At 34.8% G+C, this 20,147-nt stretch overlaps 1 protein-coding gene across 2 annotated transcripts in view; it reads right to left on the minus strand.

Annotated features, from left to right (window-relative positions):
- The window catches only part of EFCAB11 (EF-hand calcium binding domain 11), an 80,630-nt gene that overhangs the window by 23,346 nt on the left and 37,137 nt on the right, over positions 1–20,147 (minus strand). The window contains exons 5-6 of one of the 2 annotated variants that reach the window (XR_008823073.1): positions 16,498–16,583; positions 15,494–15,681 (exon numbers count right to left, since the gene is read on the minus strand). The exons of the other annotated variant lie outside the window; for it this stretch is intronic. The gene's annotated coding sequence lies outside the window, so the exon portion shown is untranslated. Of the gene's footprint in view, positions 1–15,493; positions 15,682–16,497; positions 16,584–20,147 lie in introns of those variants that run through there. 2 annotated transcript variants of the gene reach the window in all.

Consider the following 20,147-nt stretch of genomic DNA (forward strand, 5'->3'; position numbering starts at 1 on the left):
CATGTTTATTAATTCACTGAAATGAGTATTATCAAAAAAGTATCCAAATGCAAATACAGCCTAGCCTATTTTTTTATAAATAGCTGTATGTATTAATCAGTCACTTGAGCTTTTTCCCAACTAACCCCACAACAATTTACATACAGTCAGATCTTGTAGTTCCTGAGACAAAAACACAAATACTTTGGTCATATTTCTCTTTTTGTATTGAAAGACTGTTACATAAGCATTTCCTTTTAAAGCAGGCACACAATTTGAAATATACTGTATCTGTCTGATTTATACATCATTTTTCCATTAATCCATCATATCTGTCCAAAACATAAAAAATATAGATCAAAGATTTTGATTCTACCCTGTATTTCTCTAGATAATTCAATATCTGTCCTGAGTGGTAAATCAGAGAATTAAGTAATCATTTCCATTTAAAAAAAAAAAAAAAAAAAAAAAAAAAAGAGTAGTGAATGCACTGCAGAGCCAGCAGAAACTGATGTTGAGTTGGGTTTCAACTGGTTAGCTCAGTAGGACAAACCCTAGAAGTCACATGAGAGCCAGGATAAATTAACCTCTGCTCAGATCTCTGATATCATGGCTGTACATCAGATGTATACAAGTGAACAAGATGGCTTAAAACTAGCTTAGATTTCTCCACTATGTAAATAACTTTAGAGGTCATTAATTATACTGCTAAAGATGAATGGTCCTCAGTTTGACTTTGAGAGAACTGAAGTTAAGCCTTGGGAAGGAAGTTTTCATTTAATCTGTTTTATGCATGCAGAAGTTTTCCTAGAGATTAGTGAGAAGAAAATGCCAGATATATTACATCAGTCAAATGCAGGAAGAGAAATATAAATATGGCATATACCACTGAGAATGAAAACTTCAGGGTTCCTTCTCACAGCATTCTACATAAATAGGGGTTCACTTTGGTCCCTGCCCTCCACCCCCCCCCAAAAAAAAAAAAAAAGAGTATTTCTTTACAGTGATAGAAATGGTTACTTGACTTTTCAAATAATTTATTGTCTAATATATGAATTAAAAACTTTAATGATACATTTAAGTTTGGGTAAAACAGCATTAACAGTTACCATAACTCATAAAATATAAAAAGACTACTTTCTGTTTACAAATAAAGTTAGAAATTTGAGCTATTTTAAATACTTGTTCCCAAACAATTTTAGTTCCCAGTTAACAAAGGCATTATGAGAAACAACAAGTTACAGAGGCCCCAGCCTTCTATACAAAGTTGCAATTTATCAAATGCCTACATGTGGAGGCATAATACATGGCCTTTTATGTATTGCAATCTAACCACGATTTTCTCAGAACAGATGAAACCATAATTTCATTATAGTCCATGAACTAGAGTGATTTTCTTAATTGTCCACATTTTTTCTTCCACATTGAAAGACTTAGCAATATTATATATTAGTCTTCCTGAATCAGAGACAAAAGCATGCCAGGCACACAAGGCTGGGTCTTCAAATCCTGATTTCTCTGCAATTTACATTTCCCTGGTTTTAGGACATACCAAGAACAGCAGTGGGCTTTCCCTGTTTATTCTAGCCATACAAATGAGATTAAGCATTCATACACATTTCTATCATAAATCTCTGAAATCTACATATATCAAGTTCCCTGCTATCTCATTATTCAGGTGTATACTGTGAGTAAAGAGAAGTGCATTTTCTTTAAATGATTTCAGAAAAGTGCTAAGAACTGCAGTTTCCTGAATTGCCATGCTAGATTGTATCCAAACTGCTTTTAAGTACTGTGCGCCATTCAGCTATACTGCCTTGCAACTCTCACAATACATTTACTGTCTCATTAAATATTTTCTACATTTCAATTTCTGTATCTTACCTAGACACCAGAGGCCAGCAGGACTGCTGGCTATGAATGACTCCGGCCTGGAGTCCTTGTTGCAAATATTTCTGGGTGTAGTTTTATGCTTAAGTTCCTGGCACCATTCAGGTCTGACATCTGCCTTACCTTCCCTCTTCCAATCTGGCTGTGTCAATCCAAAGCCCATTTTCTGTTAAAATAAATTTTCTCATGGTATTATTTATGGAAATCTAATATGAACGTCATAGGGAGCCAGCCTATGCTAGAAACTTGTGGTGATTCCATGAGGAGAAGGCATCTAAGAACCCCACTGCTTTTTTCACTAATACAAAATGATAAATTTTGATCTAACTTGTATTTTCAAGGAAGCAGAAGTACTGAAGAAATGCAACTTACCCTGTGATGCAGGGATCTTCCTTTACTGCTCCTTTACTATTTCTGACACTATCTTTCCTCTGCCTCAGTCAGAAAATCGTGATTCAATTTCCAAGGGAACTATCTTTCCTGTTTTTTATCATCCATTGTATGTACCCCAGTGATAAAATTTTCCAAATTATGTTTCTCTACTGTATGCAGATTCTTTTTAACCCTATTACTGACATCTTTTCCTTCCACATTCTTTTGCTTTATAGAGCCACTTGTTACAATGTTCTCCCAACCTTCCTTGACGCACTGAGCTTCAAAGCAATATGGGTAAATGATACTTGGCTCTCAGACCGCTGGCCCTTGTTTTAACTTATTCCTTGTGACTTGAACAATGTCGAAAGATCTGTAGGGTAATATGTTGCCTGCCAGCCATGAGTCAGAGATGACTGCTTTACTGCCTTTTCCCCCAGATTAAATGTTAAGAACATGGGACTCCAAATTTGTTCTTAGGTCTTCCCTATCTGACCAAGACCTTCAATCCTGACTTCTTTCTTTGGGAATTACAGTTCAAATTATAATAACACCACCCCCGCCTCCGCCCCCCCCCCCCAAAAAAAAAAAAAAAAAATTACAAATACCGGTGTGTTTAAGATGTTTTCCTAATATTTGGTCACAGTTTTATAAATTAATATTGGCTCCAATAGGCCAATAGGCAATAATAAAAAAAAATGTAAGCTAGAAAAAGAATGTAAGCTAGAAAAGGAAGTCATATTAACTGGAAAAAGCCCTTTTATTTTCTGCTATGTAAACTGCTTATTGAAACAGCAGTGAAAAGAACAGAACATTTGTTAGAATTTTCAAAGTACCAGTCTGTGAAACAAACACATTCATAAAAATATTCCATATGGTTACAATGTAATTCCAGAGAATAAGCAGCAATATCGCTTGAATATGCATTAAACTTTACAATGATCATACAAACTTGTGGGTCTACAACAGCTGAAATTTCGTATTTCACACTTTGAATTGCTCTGAGCAAGAAACTCACTACTTTATTCAGTATTCACACAATTATTCAGGAAAAAACTACCACCACCAAATAACCTAAAAATAATTGCTACAAACTGCAGAAATTGATCACATGTATATAATCTCAACAGTTTAAGAGTAAAGTTTTCACATACTGAGCTTAAGTTGATTAAATTGATTATATCGAAATTTTATTAATGTTACATTTATTTGATATTTTTAAATAAACCATCGGGGAATAATTTAAATCAGAGACAAGACTTTCCCTGCATTTAGAACCAAAGCTGTCATACTGATTGAGCAGTGAGAGTAAAAATTAGACTTCACGCAATGAGTCCCTGCTGAGGACAAAATGACCCACCAATTGAAGATTCAAGGATGACAGCTTCTTCAACAAGCTGCCTTCTCTTCTGATTAACCAGCTGGTTCTTTTTACTCATCCTGCTTGCTTCCTTGTTGATGGGATTCCTGCAGAGCTCCACAGCTGCTTTGTTACTAATGTGTATATTAATTTCACTTCTTTAGAAACCTATGTGTTGAGAAAAGCCATTCTGATCTTTAGTGAACATGGAAGATTTATGAAGACACTCCTGCTTTTGCTTCCTGAAATAGGACATGCTATTGGAGTACTAGCAGTCAGAAGTTTTGGTCAGGTAGGAGAGCTTAAGGAAGCATTTAAATTGTCACAGAATTGTATTACTACTAAGGTAGAAATGCACTTCACCTTACCTTCAATGCTGTTTAGTTTTTAAAACTTATTTTTAGAAGTAGAAAACAAATTCATTACTGAGGGGAGAACTCCACCAACAATGTACTACCTTCAGCTGTTTCTTCCTTGGGATAAACACTGTCCTTTTTTTCTGAGTTTTTTTGCTGCCTGAGTACTGCTCTCAATAACTGAAATATACTTTCTTCTTGATGCCCAATTTTCTACCTGCAGTATTCCTTATCCACTGATGTATGCTTTCCCTGGTTTTCTCTCTGAACAATGGAAATAGACTTGGACACCCTAGTCCTTTTTGTCCCTTCTTTTTTAACTGGTTCTGTCTTCTGAAGTCTTTATCATTCGTGCCATGGTTGATCACATCAGGTTAGTAGTGGTACTTGGGTAGAGTAACTCTTCAGTTTATTTCTCTGAATGCTTCTCAGTGAGCAAACTGTGCCAGTCCCTCTCCTCTCAATCACTTCTGCCTTTTTCTGTTGATCAGGACAACTCCACAGAAGAACTTCTGAGCCTCTACTTCTCTGAGTATATTTTCTAGCTCATCTTGATTTTTTTTTTGGTGTGCAACTGTCAACTGTCATGTGTCTTCTCACTCTCTTTCACTTAGGAAAAATAACGTACCCTTCAAATATAAATGATCCTTGCTTATGTCAGTGTTTTTTACTGCTTGTTCTTAAGCTTCTGCCTGTTAGAAAAGATCTACCGAAATCTACAAGGATCTCTAGGTTTATAAGTGAGTTAAGAAATGCTTTGCAGAGCTCAAGAAAGAACTGCCATTTGGAATCACTACCAAATGTATGTGTTTCTGGTGGATTTATTTAATGAGCAGTTCTAGGAACAACATCATTAATAAATATTTTCATTCCTGACTTGGAATTAAGTAGAATTTATAATATATTATATGTATCATAATAGTATCTAGTAATATAATTATATATAGCACCTAATATATTATATGTGATATAATACTTAATAGGTAGTATTTAGTAATATAATCATTATATAACTATATAATGTTCTATAATATAATTATAAATAATACATAATGGATGGATGATTCAGAGAATGATGCAACAGCATGTAATGTGGAAGGCATGGTAGTTGGACACAACAGTCTGAATTGTGCATTAAGTTTGCTTGTTCAAACAAAATTGCTTTTTGCAGAGTCAAAACTAGAAGCCTAGGAAAAAGAAATGCAGATTATATCCCAGCCGGGAGGTTTATCATAGAAAGATGATCATGAAGAGCTCTGGATCCTTGGTGGAAAAGCAACCTAGTGTGAGCTTTTAAGGAGCAGTCAAGCCATGTACTGAACCCATCCTTAGTTACACAAATAAGGGAAAAGTGTTATATATGCTGCAGATGCAAAATGCCATGGATAACACCAATACTGGAATACTACATTCAACCTGGGTGTCTGTTTTTTCGAAAAGAAGACTTAAAACATTACGTGATGCAGAAATCTAACCTGCCAAAAAATCTGAGAAACAGAAATTGCCCAAAGGAATTCAGTTACTCCGTTTCCACCAGACACTGTTGACATGACCACAGCATACCTCTACAGAGATGATACTTAATATCAAAGGCTAGTGAACATGAACCGGTGGCAAAGGCTAAGAAGAGGCAAAATGAAGAATAAACCAAAAAAGTTTAGGAAAAAATTAGCCAAATTATACAGCCTGCAATGTACAAATATTCAAGCTAGTATCTTTAAAAAACCTTAATCACTATACTCAAGTAAAAAGTTCAGCTAATTCCTCATTTCTTATTTTACTAAGTGCAACTGCTTTAAAATCATCATCCTAGCTGATGACTAGACACCTAACTTTAGAGTTACTAATTCTGCCTTTAATTACTCAGTAAAAGCACTGAGGTTGACTCAGAGATTATTTTCTCCATAGTACTAACTCATCAGATGAGGAAAAAAGGGAGTTTAAAAATGATTGGGTTTAGATATATCTGATGTCTTCAAAATTTTCATCCTTTTGCCTCCTCTGAATAGACTTATTTGAAAACATGAAATACCTTACCTAGTGGTAAGGTATTCTTGTTATTAATATGCACCTTCTGCTGTTGCCTAAAAGCCCCAGTCAGGCTTGAGGTCTCATTTAACAAGGAACTATAAAGTACAAAAGACAAAACCTGGAAAAAATGAGCTTATACCTAAAAAAGAAGACATGGAAAAAACAAATCAGTGTAGAGGAGTCCTAGTTCATTCAAGTGCTATCTCAACTGGAACTTTGGTTAAAACTTCCTTTAACTCCAAGTGGCAAGCAGTCACCCTGCTTTCCAGAGCTGCCGAATCTTTGAGGTGCCTTGTTAGACATCTCTGCTTAGTTAGACATCTTGCCCGTGTGCCAACTGTTTACCCTCGGTCACTCAGGTTTGGTAGAAACAGAGGAGGGCACATACCCACCTAAAGCTCCAGTCTGAGCAGATGGTCACCTGCACTTTCCCTGTGTTCCCTGGAAAACTTAAAACAATTAAACACCATTAAGCAACTCAATTAAATGTAACTAAATAGTATCCAGGGTTTTTCTCCATTATATTTTAATATTTTTTATTCTAATCCTGAAAAAGAAGAATATTATTCTCTAGCTAACTTGCAGACTTCAGAAAAAAATATATGACATGTTTTTTCTTATTATTTAAAGCTGCACTCTGAAATCTTCCATGGTAGGTAGGATCAGATCTGAAAAGCTTCAAATAAAATTCATATGTTGGAAAAGAATGAAGTAATACTAGTGTTCCAATACTCATTCCCCTAAGTCATTCCTGAAACGATGTTCTAGCATGGACAAAGCAGATGCTCTGTGACATAGGATGCTGTCTTTCTAAAAAGATTTAAAAGTTGAGTATTGAAGGTCATAGGCACATGAATAGGCTGAGAGGTGGTGAGCTGAGCTCTCCTATTTGTCCAAAGCTGCAAACCCACGATGCAAACTTTGAATGAAGTGACAAATGCCCTCCTTGATGAATGATGCAATTTCCTCACACTCTTAATGTCTTAAATCCTTTCATGGACAGCCTGCTTGTTTCTCATGCTTTCAAATGCACATCTGCTCATCCCTTTGCAGCTGCCATGTTGCAGCAAAGTTTATGCTTAGTTTCGCAAGTTAAGACAGCACCTTGACATGGTAGCACTGCAAATACACATCTGAATCCAACGACACATTCAAAAGATATTCCTGCTAGAGCTTGATTATTGTATTCTTGTTGCCTATACTTTCAACTGGATACTACCAATCATCTGTCATGATCTGAATTTATTGCAGGACATGGGATTGAAAGACCATTACTGCCACTGCCAGACAATCCACACTATGAATACCGCAGTCATCCCTGCTCCTTTTTTCCACCCTTTCTACAGCATCTGACATAGCTAATGAACTATGAACTGTATGTAAGAGAGGCCGACTGTTTTGAAACAGTTTATTTCAAGAGAGCCATAACCAGAGAGGAGCAGCAGAAAAATGTACCTCACAGTTCCCTTTTTCTTCAACCTTATTTCAAATACAGACACAGAGGCAGAAAGACCTGGAAAGCTGTCATGAACTCCAGTGAAAACACTATGTAGGCATTACAGAATTCCACCCTTTTATCATATTGTATTGCTAACAGTAACACAATGTCACCAAACTGCCTCAATACTTCAGCCAATGGATAAAAAGCAGAAGGTGGAAGCAGAAACTGAGAAAAAGGTAAGTCACACTTGGTGGCAGGAAGAAACACTTAAAGGAGCTTGTGGCACAGTGAAGTACCTACTGGCTGGTCTTACACAACCCCATTTAGGCAAGTCAGTCTATAATTTAGAACTATGCCAGACTTCTCTCTCTGACAGTAACTCTGAAACAGTCACAAGAATTCATCCTGTCTTTGCTGTGGATGATTTGGCCTCTGTCATACATGCTTTTGTCACCTTTCAGCTGGACTACAGCAATGCAATATCCTGGGCAAGAAGCCATTAGCCCTTAGGAAACTCAATATAGTACAGAACACATTTCCGCAGCAACCCGGGGTACTATAAGCACATCAAACCTGCTTTCATCTTACACACTAGCTCCTCTAAAATACTGAGCCAAGTTTTATGTCTTTGTCATTATCTTTAAGGTATCCAGTAGTCTGGGAACAGAATACCTAAAGGATCAACTGAGAACCTGCAGCTCTGTCCCATTAAGGACAAAGCTTATTATGTACTGTAGATAGAGCTTTGACAGAGAATAGTCTAAAACAGTTGAAAAAATGCTCGTAATGTCTAAAGCATCATCACTTGCTATCGAGTACAAGATGTACTTTTTGGATCTTAATCTCAGTAACTAGTTCTTTTGTAATAACAATACAGCAATTTGAAACAAATTCACCAAAACATCTAACAAGTTTTTGTTTGCTGTAATAGCAGGCAATGAAGGAAAACACAATCACACTTAAGTGCTACCCATATTTATTCTAGAAATGACTCAGCTACAAAGATAATAAAGCACATATAAATATCTGAGTAGAAGAGCATTTTCTGTTTCTTCCAACTGTAGTGACACTACATATCTTACATGAACCAGGATATTCTATGTCAGTGATGATTAATGTAATTGTTAAAAAACAAAATACATCAGAGCAATGTGTTTTAGAAACCTGTTGTGAAATTGCTTGGAGCGGGGAAATACAGATCTAATATTATAATTTAGGAAAAAAGCAAAATATTAAGAGGCTATGTAAAAAATTCAAAAACGCTTAAAAAGTTTGAGGACCAAAGTTTAATTTATTTTCAGTGAGACAGAATTGTAGATGCCTAACAGACCCAGAAAGTAATGTGTCTTGTTAGTCACTTTTAATAATTCCATTTAAATTTTATTAGACAGTACTATATTTAAGGTGATATAAAAAACTGAACTTCTCATGCCTCATCTCAAATGCAAAGATTAAATTAAAAAAAGGACTGGAAATCCAGAAACACTCTATTCAGCAAAGGACAAATATAAATGAAATTTTCTTCAGGGGCATACTAATCTTAGTGTCTCTGTACAAATCATCAAAATGGATGACATACAATATTAACTAAAATATTATAGGTTTATCAACAGAAACTGTTCTATAATCAATTCACCTTAGGAATACTAACAATTATATAATAATGATGCAATAAAAGCTTTTGAAAACTGATGATTACTCAAGTGAAAGATCCTGTCTCCCATTAAGCCTTCTCTAAGGCATCAAGCTCCCATTCTCTACGCCCAGTTCAGGTACAGAAACATTTCTTAATTCCTTAATTGTACTTATTAGTATCAATGTAAATAAGAGAGTTTGAAATCTTACCTTTAGCATATCAGTTCCTGTTAGATTTATGCTCTAAATGTCACTCAGGTCTTCAGGTAAGGGGACAGTTACAAGGAACCATAAATATATTAAAATTAATGGCAAGAAATCCATCTGTCTGAAACACTGTGATACCAAAAAGGAGATCAAATAATTTCTATTTCAAATATATAATTACTTCAACTGAGCTATCCAATACCATCTAGGCATTGATTATAAGATGAAAGAAATGGGACAGAGATGATAATCATTTAATCCCTTAAGAACAGTCATTCTGAAGAGCTTTTCACTTTGTGCTCAACAGTATTCTAGTATGCTATGATCCAGCTAGAAAAGAAACATAATGATGAGGAAAATTATGTTTCCAGTAACAGAGAATTTTCACAGTAACAGGAAGTCCTACAAAAGGAACAATATAGGAAAACTGGCCACTTCAACAGCTGGTGTCATAGACGAGCGTGTCGATGCAGTCTTTGACAGTGACGAGTTCATATCATTAGATGTGGTGAGGATTTGTAACTTCAGAGCTAATGTAGCAGAGATTAATACATATTTGCTAATCCTGGATGCTGAAGATATATGCACATGGGACGGGATGGGATGAGAGACAGCACAGTTCTACTGTACGTTCACTGATACAGTCACATGAAATTTTAGTCGTGACTCCCAAACTGAAGGTGCAGGCAGAATTCCCAAGCAGCTTCAATGTGGACTGTGGGAAAAGGAAGTGCCGTTGCTCAAAAGGGAGTTTCAAGGACCCCTTAAGGATGTCTGACCAAGTACAACCTATCTGCCAAGTTGCTGGAGCTCTTTGCTGCTAACAGACGATATAGCTCGAGAAAGGCATGCCTGCAATGTCCTGAGGTCTACAGGGACTGTTAGTGCTGTTCCCATGGAACATCGCCAGCACCTTCCTCAGGGTGAGCAGCAGAACATCACTTCAGAAACAACTCACTGCAGAGAGCTCCCTTTCTACAATGTATTTAAAAGAGCATGAAAATGACTGTAACCTTCCTATCAGGTAATTTTTGCTAAGACTGCTTTTACCTTTTCAATTCCAATTTTTAAATACTTTGGAGAAGCTTGTCTATTACTGCAAAATGTTTTAACATGTTTTAACCACATGCTACTTAGTGACTGAGTAAACACAGAACTATCATCATGGTGTGATTCAAATCAAACTTGCATACAGTCTAAAGGACTAGTTTGAAGAAGAAAACTAGTAAAAATACCACTAAAGCAACTAGCACAGCAATATGTGATTAAACTTGATTCCCAAGATCTGTTTTGCATACAGGTTACCAAATATTTCTGACTAATTTAAATTCTTCTTATACTATCATATGTGGTCTAGGCAGGACAGCATTCAACATACATTATCCTTTTCAAACCACAACACAATTTCCTCAAAGAACAAAATGAAACAAACCCAATGGAAAACAGGAACTAATTTCACTTATTGTGCTACATGAAGGGAACAGTATACATCATAAAGCTCTGGTTCTTAATATTGCCACAGGTTAACAGCAGCTGGAATTAGTACCTACCATTGACTTACTGAAGCACAGAGATACAGTTATAATAGTCTGCTATTAGTACCTCACTTGGTAGACATAGCACACTGCATCTTCTACCTTCACATTTACAGAATTAATTTCTTAAACTATGCATGAACTATAATATTATTGTAAAGATTCAGTTTTTGAGGTCAACTTCAGATACACAGCTTTTCCATAATATTTTATAGAAAAAGAAAGAATGTGACCATTTTTCACATGCAGTACTGGAAAAAGCAAAATGTCATCAAGACCCCTTTTTAAAACATTGGCATTCCTATGAGATTTTGTAAGCTTTAATAAGAATGTTTTCTAAAACATTTCTACACTTAGTGAAATATTAATATCTCTCAATTCATTTTATTTGCATCAGAAAGTCTCCTTGCAATCAGCTATTGATACTACAAAGTAACCAGAACAGACTTCTTGGTCTTCTATGTACTTTCAGAACTATAGGCACTATGGTTTCTGTGACTAGCATTACCTGAAATATAACCCCCCCATGAGATAAGTAAGAATTACTGAAGCACGCAGTCAACCTTATACCTTTGGTTACTACATTCTGCCTACCTAAACAACTCTCTGTAATTGCATACGGTAGGCCTTACGTATTGATTCCAACTTGATTCTTGCATTACCATACATTTCTGCCACGTGTCTCCTCAGAGGTGCCTTTATTCCAGTGATGGATTAATGAGTTTGCGTATATGATTGTGAAATGTAAAGTAATGCAAAAGTGCAAGTTTCTAAGAGTATTTGTATTCTACTCTGCAAGTCATAAATTTTCTTCCTATGGGCCAGATTATATCATTTGTTTTGAGGCATAAATCTCAAGGAACATCAGTCAGGAAGTAATACTGATTTCTGAAAATTGTATCAGGAATTTACACTTTTCACTGATGCTGTCTGCCCTCTAGTAAGAGCACATTACATGACAGACACCTTAAAATAAAAACTTTTACTCAAAGATTTAATATTTTAGTGTTTCTGTTCTCCCACATATTTCCTATGCACCTTCATCTCAATTTGAGAACCCAGCAAGTAAATTTTTCTAGATATTAATAGAGGGCTTAGGAAATTATTTTAGGAAACTATTTTAAAAAAGAGTGCCTGAAAAAAAATGTAGTTACAATGAATCTGAAATCACTTTTGTGCTTCTTTTTTTTCTACTTACTAAATAATATTGGAAAAAAAAATTGTATAAGAGGTAAAAATAGCATTAACTGTGTGTCAATTTTTTTTACTTCGAGGTTTTCAGATATTTATGACTTCTGATTAATTCTTCTCTTTTTTCTCCCTGCTTATCAACTGAATTCACCATCTGTTTCAGTATGAAGCATCACATAAGGGTAGCATAGAGCTGGATAACGTAAACTGCTTCAAAAGCTGCTTTGATAAAAACAGATGGACTCATACAAACATAATCTTTAAATGCACATACTTTTTCTTTATAAAAAGGAAGTTTTAGTATTTATTTAAAGAAAACCAGGCCAGTTATCTAGACTATTTCATTAATATATATGTTACTATATACTTTAAACACTGAACTAAACTATCATTAAACCTGCATGCTTCATTAGGTGTGCTGCTATATAGCAGTATTGTATTCAACAAGAAATACAGATACACATCAAAGCACAAAAATACAAATGCATGCTAAAAGCAGGTTTAAGGAGAAAACAGCAGAGGTAAACAAATCTCTTTTCAGATTTATAGAAACCATAAATTCAGTAGAAATCCTAGTTTTACTAAACTTACTAAATAAATATATTTTATAGAATCCATTATTCTACACTGGCCAAACCGTATTTTCATTAAACTGACTTTATGTTAAAAAAAGACTTTATAGATGTACTAAATAAGAATAATACTGGTTTTACTAATATCTTATTAAAGTAATTTCAAGATGCACAATAAGAGCATATGCTATGCCTCAGAAAGAGAAGCAATACATCTATATTCACAATTCTTTACAGAAAAAAAGGCTCTTTACCAGTCTATGGAGCTAAAGTATTCTGTTTCTGCAAATCCCCACTACTGGGAAGTGCAGGCTTTCATTGTTGAAAGCAGAGGTCTGTGAACCAGGTGTGTGCTACATCATGAATACAATACTCTATACTGAGTTTCATTAAAAGCTATGTTCCTTGCTGCCATAGGGGATCACACATGAATTAATTTTAAAAAAGCCCTAAAGAAGTGAGAAAATCAGAGAATTTACACTAAAATTCTTCCACCCACTGGTAAAATTCCTTTTTCTTTCATGAACCAGTTCTGTAGTTTTTTCTCTGCTATTGAGATATGACTGCCATAGGTAAGAAAATTAATAGGAAAAAGTAAAAATAACAAAATGATGTTTTCAAAACAAGAATCTGATTAGACTCAGAGAGTATAATTTTTCACCGGCACTTCACATTTTTCCAAAATTCGTACATTCCTACAGCAATCTATAGAAAGCTACTTCACATATTATGGATAAATGCTCTGGTACAAGTGTACCCTCTAACACCATAACAGGATTTAATGCAAAACCTAATCATTTGCATAGCATCTGAAATTAACTAGCTTTACCTTGAAATCTCAAATCTTCACATTAGAAATAAAGACTACAAACACAAAAATTGCCACAGTAGATCAAATAATCGGTTTTATCTTGTACCCAGCCTTTAAGATTTATCAATAGGAGATACTTCAGGAAAATATACTAGTACTTGCCAACAGTCCTAAGTATTGAAACAGGCATTCACAGAGGAATGTTCTTCCCAGTGCTCATTGATATTTGGATGCCTTATACTCTAAGTGTTTGTATTTTCTCACCTAAATAAAAGTCTATTAATGAAACTTTCTGTGGTTTTACTCCTCATAGGAGTAAAAGGATTATTAAGCCTTTTCTGAATACTGTTGAATATTAGGATTTATATAACGTGTTCTGTGTTCATGCAAGCCTCATTGCACTTTTTTGACATGGTGTTTGTACTTCCGTTAAAATAAAAGATAAGTACTAGTTCGGAGTTCCTTGTCTTTTTTAACATCCTTTTTTATGTTTCTTTCAGTCATGCATGTTCTTATTAGTCTCTTATCTAAGCTAACTGATCCCGGTCTTTCCAATTTCTTCTGACATGCAAGTTTGCACTTATCTGTAATACTTTTTGCCATTTCTGGAATTTTTCCAATAGAAACAAAGCCCTCCTCAGCCAGAAGGTAGAATTTATTTGGTCTAACTTGTCATCAAAAAGTTCAGTCTAGTTGAAACTAGTTATCTTGGTTTCATCTGCATGCTGGAGACGGGGAGAGGCACTTTCTGAGAGGAAGGCATCCCATCCTACCACAGGCATCTAAGACAGGTGGGATGAATCATCCCCTGTAAATAATCCTTTAAAGAAGATGAGAGATGAGACTTCCCACTGAATCACATGGAGCAATGAAAGGAAAGGAATAACAGCAGTTTACACCAGTATGTTACAATATTACAATATTGCTTTTTTTTTCTTGTTCCCTTTACTTCCCAAAACCATCCCCATATGTTTTTGATATTGCTGAATACAAGCAGAGATATGCAGTGACATGGCTATGACAGTAGGCAGGCCATTTCCTTGAGCAGTCGCTGAGTTAATTTGGAACTGAGAATGCACATAACTATTGCAAACCATTCCTTTGGCTATATATATCATTAATTCCTTAGGTAATGGTGTTCACCTCCTGTTGGGCTACAGATTTACTTTTCATTGAAGGTTCCATTAGATGTCTTGATAAACTCACACAATCTCAACCAACATAAATAATGAGACACTCTTTATCAACAGTAACTTCAGTATTCACCTCCTTTTTAAAAAAATTCAATTCAATTCAATTTTAAAAAATAAAAAAAAGGTATTTTAAAAAATGATTTAATCAGATGCCACCCCACTTTTCAAGTCTCATGTTCACAGTTTACTCTTTATTTTATGCGTGTACTTTTCTGCTTTTCAGATATAGGCATAGTGCTAATCCTGAAAGTGCCCAAAGCTCTGATCAGCATGGAGGTTTGTATGGAACAAAAAGTGTCCACAGAGGATCTGTAGTCTTTGTGGAAAGAAACACATTTTCCCCCACCCTAAACTCTCTTTCTGCAAGTAAGCATGCTTTTTCTCCTACTTCAACACCTGCCAAGGCTAGGTAAAAAAAGATTTAAATTAAATACATAAAAGCAGTTAAGTACACTGGGTCCCCTGTATCCGTAAGTCCCAAGGAAAGTTAAGAGATGCCATTATTTAGCAGTGTGGATTATGCAAAAAGATCATGTGAAAGAAAGAGACAGCCAACCTGCAATGGTAAATGTTTTAGAAAATGTAGCAAATCTTCTACCACATGATATTATTGATCTACATGTAAATTTACTTACAATTATCTTTATTAGAATTTGGTTTTCTCAATGACATAAAATCTCTGTGTTCAGATGCAACTGTTTATTTTATGCTGAAATACTGCAAACAAACTGTCAACAGCTCTATAAGCAAAACAGAAAAACAAATGGAAGCAGAGTAGCAAGTCATGTCTATTTTACTATTTAGATATAAATACTGTATTGTCTCCCATGAAGGCTTGCAGTTGCTCTGTACATAAGTTACATATCCGTTTCTAAAAGTAAATCATATACAACTGAAAAGGCACTGCATAAACACTGCAATGTGACATTCCACTTAAAAAACTGATATATGAATTTAATAACCAATCACAGACAGAATCATGAAGAAGAAATATGGCTGGCAGACAGATGGTCTAGAACTGGTGGCCTGTGTTCAGTTACTGGTGTTTCTATTCGTTCCATGTGTGACACCAGCCAAGCCGTTTCATCTACTCTGTGCTTCAACATTCCTGTTTACAACGCAGAGAGAATGCAACACTTCATTCCAAAAATCTCTTATTATTCACTTTAAAAGTGGCTGTAAGATACTCAGATCCTAGTCTGAGGACATAAAAGCTCTGAAGTAATTTACTACACTCATCACTAAGGTAATTCATAATATTATTGTGATATCCAGCATAAGACCTTTTTTTCCCCATTTTGTCCAACATATAGATAAAATCACAGCTGCTTAGTAGTTTAACCATGAGCCAGCTACAGTTAAGGGGTTGTTTTCCTCCTTGCATACCTACCAGTGCATCTTTTTCTCTGTTTTAATTCTTTTTTTGCTGGTTTTTCATTGGAGCTATGAAAAAGAGTTGAAGTGAGGAATTTGTATTTTGGTCCTGAAGACAAGACTAGGTCAACTTTTTCTCTTCTTGTAAGAGCTTTAAAGCATCTTCCCTTGCATTGACGAAACTCAGCTTTGTAGTTCATGATGGATTTAAGAGTTGAAAAGTCATCATTGGAATTTGGGAAGCCCTACCTCCAGCACCTTTTATCAAGGCGTCTTTAATACAAACACTAAACCACCAAGTTCAGCTAAGTACAACAGAAAACTTTATTGCTGGGTAGGTAACATCAGACTGAAGGTCTTAAACAGCTTATCTGAGCACAAGGATTGCTACAGCAAAGGCTAACAGATTGGGGTTGCAGTGAATATCTTCATTAGTTCATGAAGGCAAGCATCACTGTAGCACAGACCACCTGCTGCAAGACAGAATGCAGTCTTCTATTTATTTGCATATGTTCAAAACACAAGAGATTTTTGCATATTTATAGCTCACCCAGCAACTCCGTGGATTCTGAAGGGTATCAATTGCAGTCTGTAAGGTGACTTGGCAGCTTGGAGAAAAAGTTCTTCTAATCCACCCTTGAAGTAGAACAAATGTTACTAAGTTAAAGTACTTCTTCCTACTAATACTATTTGTGTACCCTTTCTTTTCAGAGGTGTTTTAGGTTTAGTCTCATCCAGGCAGATGAAGAATTGGAAGGCAGCACTATCTGTGACAAGTGTGAAGGAGATGTAGAGCTAGATGACGACCGCATAGAGCTGACATTAAGGACTGCCGTGTCTCAACAGACAATATTAGCCTAATCTTAGCATTGAAAATGAAAGAAAAACTGACTTTCTGAATTCCATAGGTAATTTTTTTGTGATTACAGAGAAGCTGCTCATCATTATTTTCAATGACAAAAGGAAAGATATTTATAGAAAATTAATGCAGCTTTTCTGTATTCTAATTTTTTCCTTCATTGTTGATCAGTTGCTAAAAAGGCAGAAAATGTAAATAAGGCATGGCCAGACTGCTCAATTCTCTTACTTTGGAAAGTAAAAGGCATGTTATGAAGGGAATTTCATGTCTCTGAATAAGAACAGTTCTCAATGTGTTTCCAAATGAGTAGACAGTTCTTTAATTTGGAACTCAAACATCCAGTTTTTGTAAGACAAAAAGCTTTTAGTTTCAGATTATCAGTTATGATAAAATCAATGTCATGTTGTCACAACTGAGATAGTCTAAGAAATTTGTGGGAAGAAGTAATATATTTCATTAGACAGCTGGATAAATCAGGCAAATTTCAAGCATACAGATTCTTCAGATCTTGTTTCTTTTAAATGAATTGTTGGGGGTTTTTTAACAGAAACAATACATTAAATGCTATACTATAATTTAAATGGAAGTAAGATAAGGGCAGTTTTAAGAAAACCAAGAATTTTTAAAAACAAAACCAGCACATGCTAGATTTTAGCACATTTGGAGGCCACCACTGAAATCTCTTTTATGTATGACATCTAAACTGCTAAGGTACATGAAGTTCTTACTACTCTGAAAAACAATGAGAAATAAAGGTCTAAATATTAAAAGATTGGCTATATCTGATTTATTCAACTCTTACTAGAGTTATTGAAGATATTAATTCTCAATTAAGCTTGAATAAATTACATTTGAAGAAATTACACTTGAATATTTATTTTGTCAATATCTGACAATAGTGGTAGGATTATGGAAGGAAAATATTTGCTGACCATCATTCTCCAAAAGTAATTTTCTTCACTGTGTCTGACCAGCTTCATCCATTTGTGCAGAACATAGTGCATTTAGTGTTTTAGAAATTACACTTTCAACCAATATCAGTCCAATAGAACAAAATATTAAAGTTAAGTGCTGAAAAGTGTATAGCTGTCTATGAATTCTGGTGGGTAATTATGCAAGACAAACACTATACATTTGTAGTAAGTGGTATTTATCTTCCTTCCATCCAACCATTTTTCTGTTATAGAGCAGAGTCATGGTTTTAATTTGTAGCTCCTCACATTTTTACTATGCAAACCAATGAAGCAATAAATTTGTTTGTAATGAAGGAATATTTCTGCCTACTGAAATTTTAATGATAGTGGCATCACAATACAGATTTAACCTCATAACTATGAAAGAGAACAATAAAACCAAATTCATATACACTCTAACATATCCAGAAAGAAAATACATTTCTGAAAGGTACAAAATACTGTGAAACCTTTACTACGCCTTTACCAATTAGAGCATTGTTCACAGGTCATGTTGACCATATTTTCCAATAGATTACTTATTAAATACTTCTGTGTAGACAACATTGTTTTAATACTAACTTTTTTGTATGATCTGTTTTAGAGAAAGAAAAAGAAACTTTCTCACATGTAAATGGGTCAGAAAGCAGAAATGTAAACTAACAAAAAAAAGAAAAAATCGGTGTAATGTCTCAACATAGTTTGAATCTATATGCCATCTGCTTCTCCTCTGTTAACACAGTGGCATTTACAACCTAATTCCCCTGTTATCATTCTTGAATTTTTTCCTTTCTGTAAATTCATATTTCTAAATTCATATTCATGTTTTCAGACTACCTTAGCTTTCCTTGTAGGTCTCAAATCTTCAATACTGTCAAAGAAAATATATTCCCCTTTATTACTCTTTCTTACCAGCTCCTTCCTAAATTCCTAATAAAATGTAAGAGTTGTATTCAGGAGCAGTAGCACCTACATGCACTTTTCCTTGCTACTCCAGCTGAAAACATATTAGAAACTTATGATGTTGTAAAATTTGTCATGTACTGGTTGGAAAATAATTATTGCTAAATGGTCTAAGTCAAATGATTAATATTTTGGATGTATAGCAACAGGTGTTTAATCATTGTCTTCAGAGGGGGTAAGAAATTGCCCAAGTTTAGATGGGTTGATAAGAATACTATTCCAAGTAAAGTGCTATAGGAGCAATCCAAACTAGTGTATCAGAAGATTCTGATGAAGGATATTTTTGTAAGGATTTTAATACTGGGAAAATTAGCAGTTACTAATGCAATTCATAGCAATCATTAATACACACTGAACACTCACTACACAGTATTATGTGTAAGCCTTGGCAAGAACCAGAGAACAATGTTATAATATTTCAGTGTAGGACATGTGCTATGCCAAAACTGGAGGTCCTAACACTCACAGACAGGACCATCAAGCAGATTATAGAGAAACTGACAATAGAACTGAGACTTACAACTAGGAGGCATAAGGAATCATGTATAAGGTTCAGATATGAAACTGAGCAACTAAGTAATCCAGCCTCTCTACTTCCCTACTAAAGAAATTCTCTAAATTCTAGCTGATTTGATATTGAACCTTTCAGCAAGTGGTTTGGTTTCTTTATTTTTCAGCTGTTGCCCTATCTGCTTACCATTGTGGACAGGCCATTTAGAAAGTCCTTACTTTCTAACATCTCATTTTGACACAGTGAAAATTTCTAGAGAGAGAAAGCAAAGTGATAAATATCTAGCATTAAACAATAAAATTATTCACACACAATATCAGACTGAAAAAGAAGGTCCAAAGATGGCTCTGTTGTCTCTCAAAATAGGACCCACTTCTGGAACAGTTTCACTATTTAGATTACCAAGTATTGAAACACATTTTGAAAAGTTAATTAAGAGCATTATTTCATATAGGTATAATGGTTTCCAGGTAGCAAAAAAACAATTTAGTAAATTTAGAGTGTTACCTTAGATATAGCTAAAACTGCTTTGTTTTCAACAGGCTTTGAAGAAATAAGAGCTGCTTTCTATGGGACAGGTATCTATATATTCATTAAATGTTTCAATGAGCTGATTTAGATAAATGGATGAAAGGCAACAGCTTTGATCATAAAATACTGTTTCATACTTGGAAACCATCTCCTTCACTATAACCTTGAATTATATAGTTAAGGGATATCACTTTATAACATTTTATACTGTTAAGTTATAACTGTATCATTTTATATTGTTTATGTCTGAAATATTTGCACAACATCAAAACATTGCATGAAATAAAACATTTAAAAACCTAAATTTTGGTTTAGTAGACTCAATCATTAGAGTGTTTTATGACAAAGATAAAAAATTAGCTTAATTTACAAAAATCCACTCC

Source organism: Falco biarmicus, chromosome 7 (assembly GCF_023638135.1).
Source record: "Falco biarmicus isolate bFalBia1 chromosome 7, bFalBia1.pri, whole genome shotgun sequence".
Classification (NCBI taxonomy): Eukaryota; Metazoa; Chordata; class Aves; order Falconiformes; family Falconidae; genus Falco; species Falco biarmicus.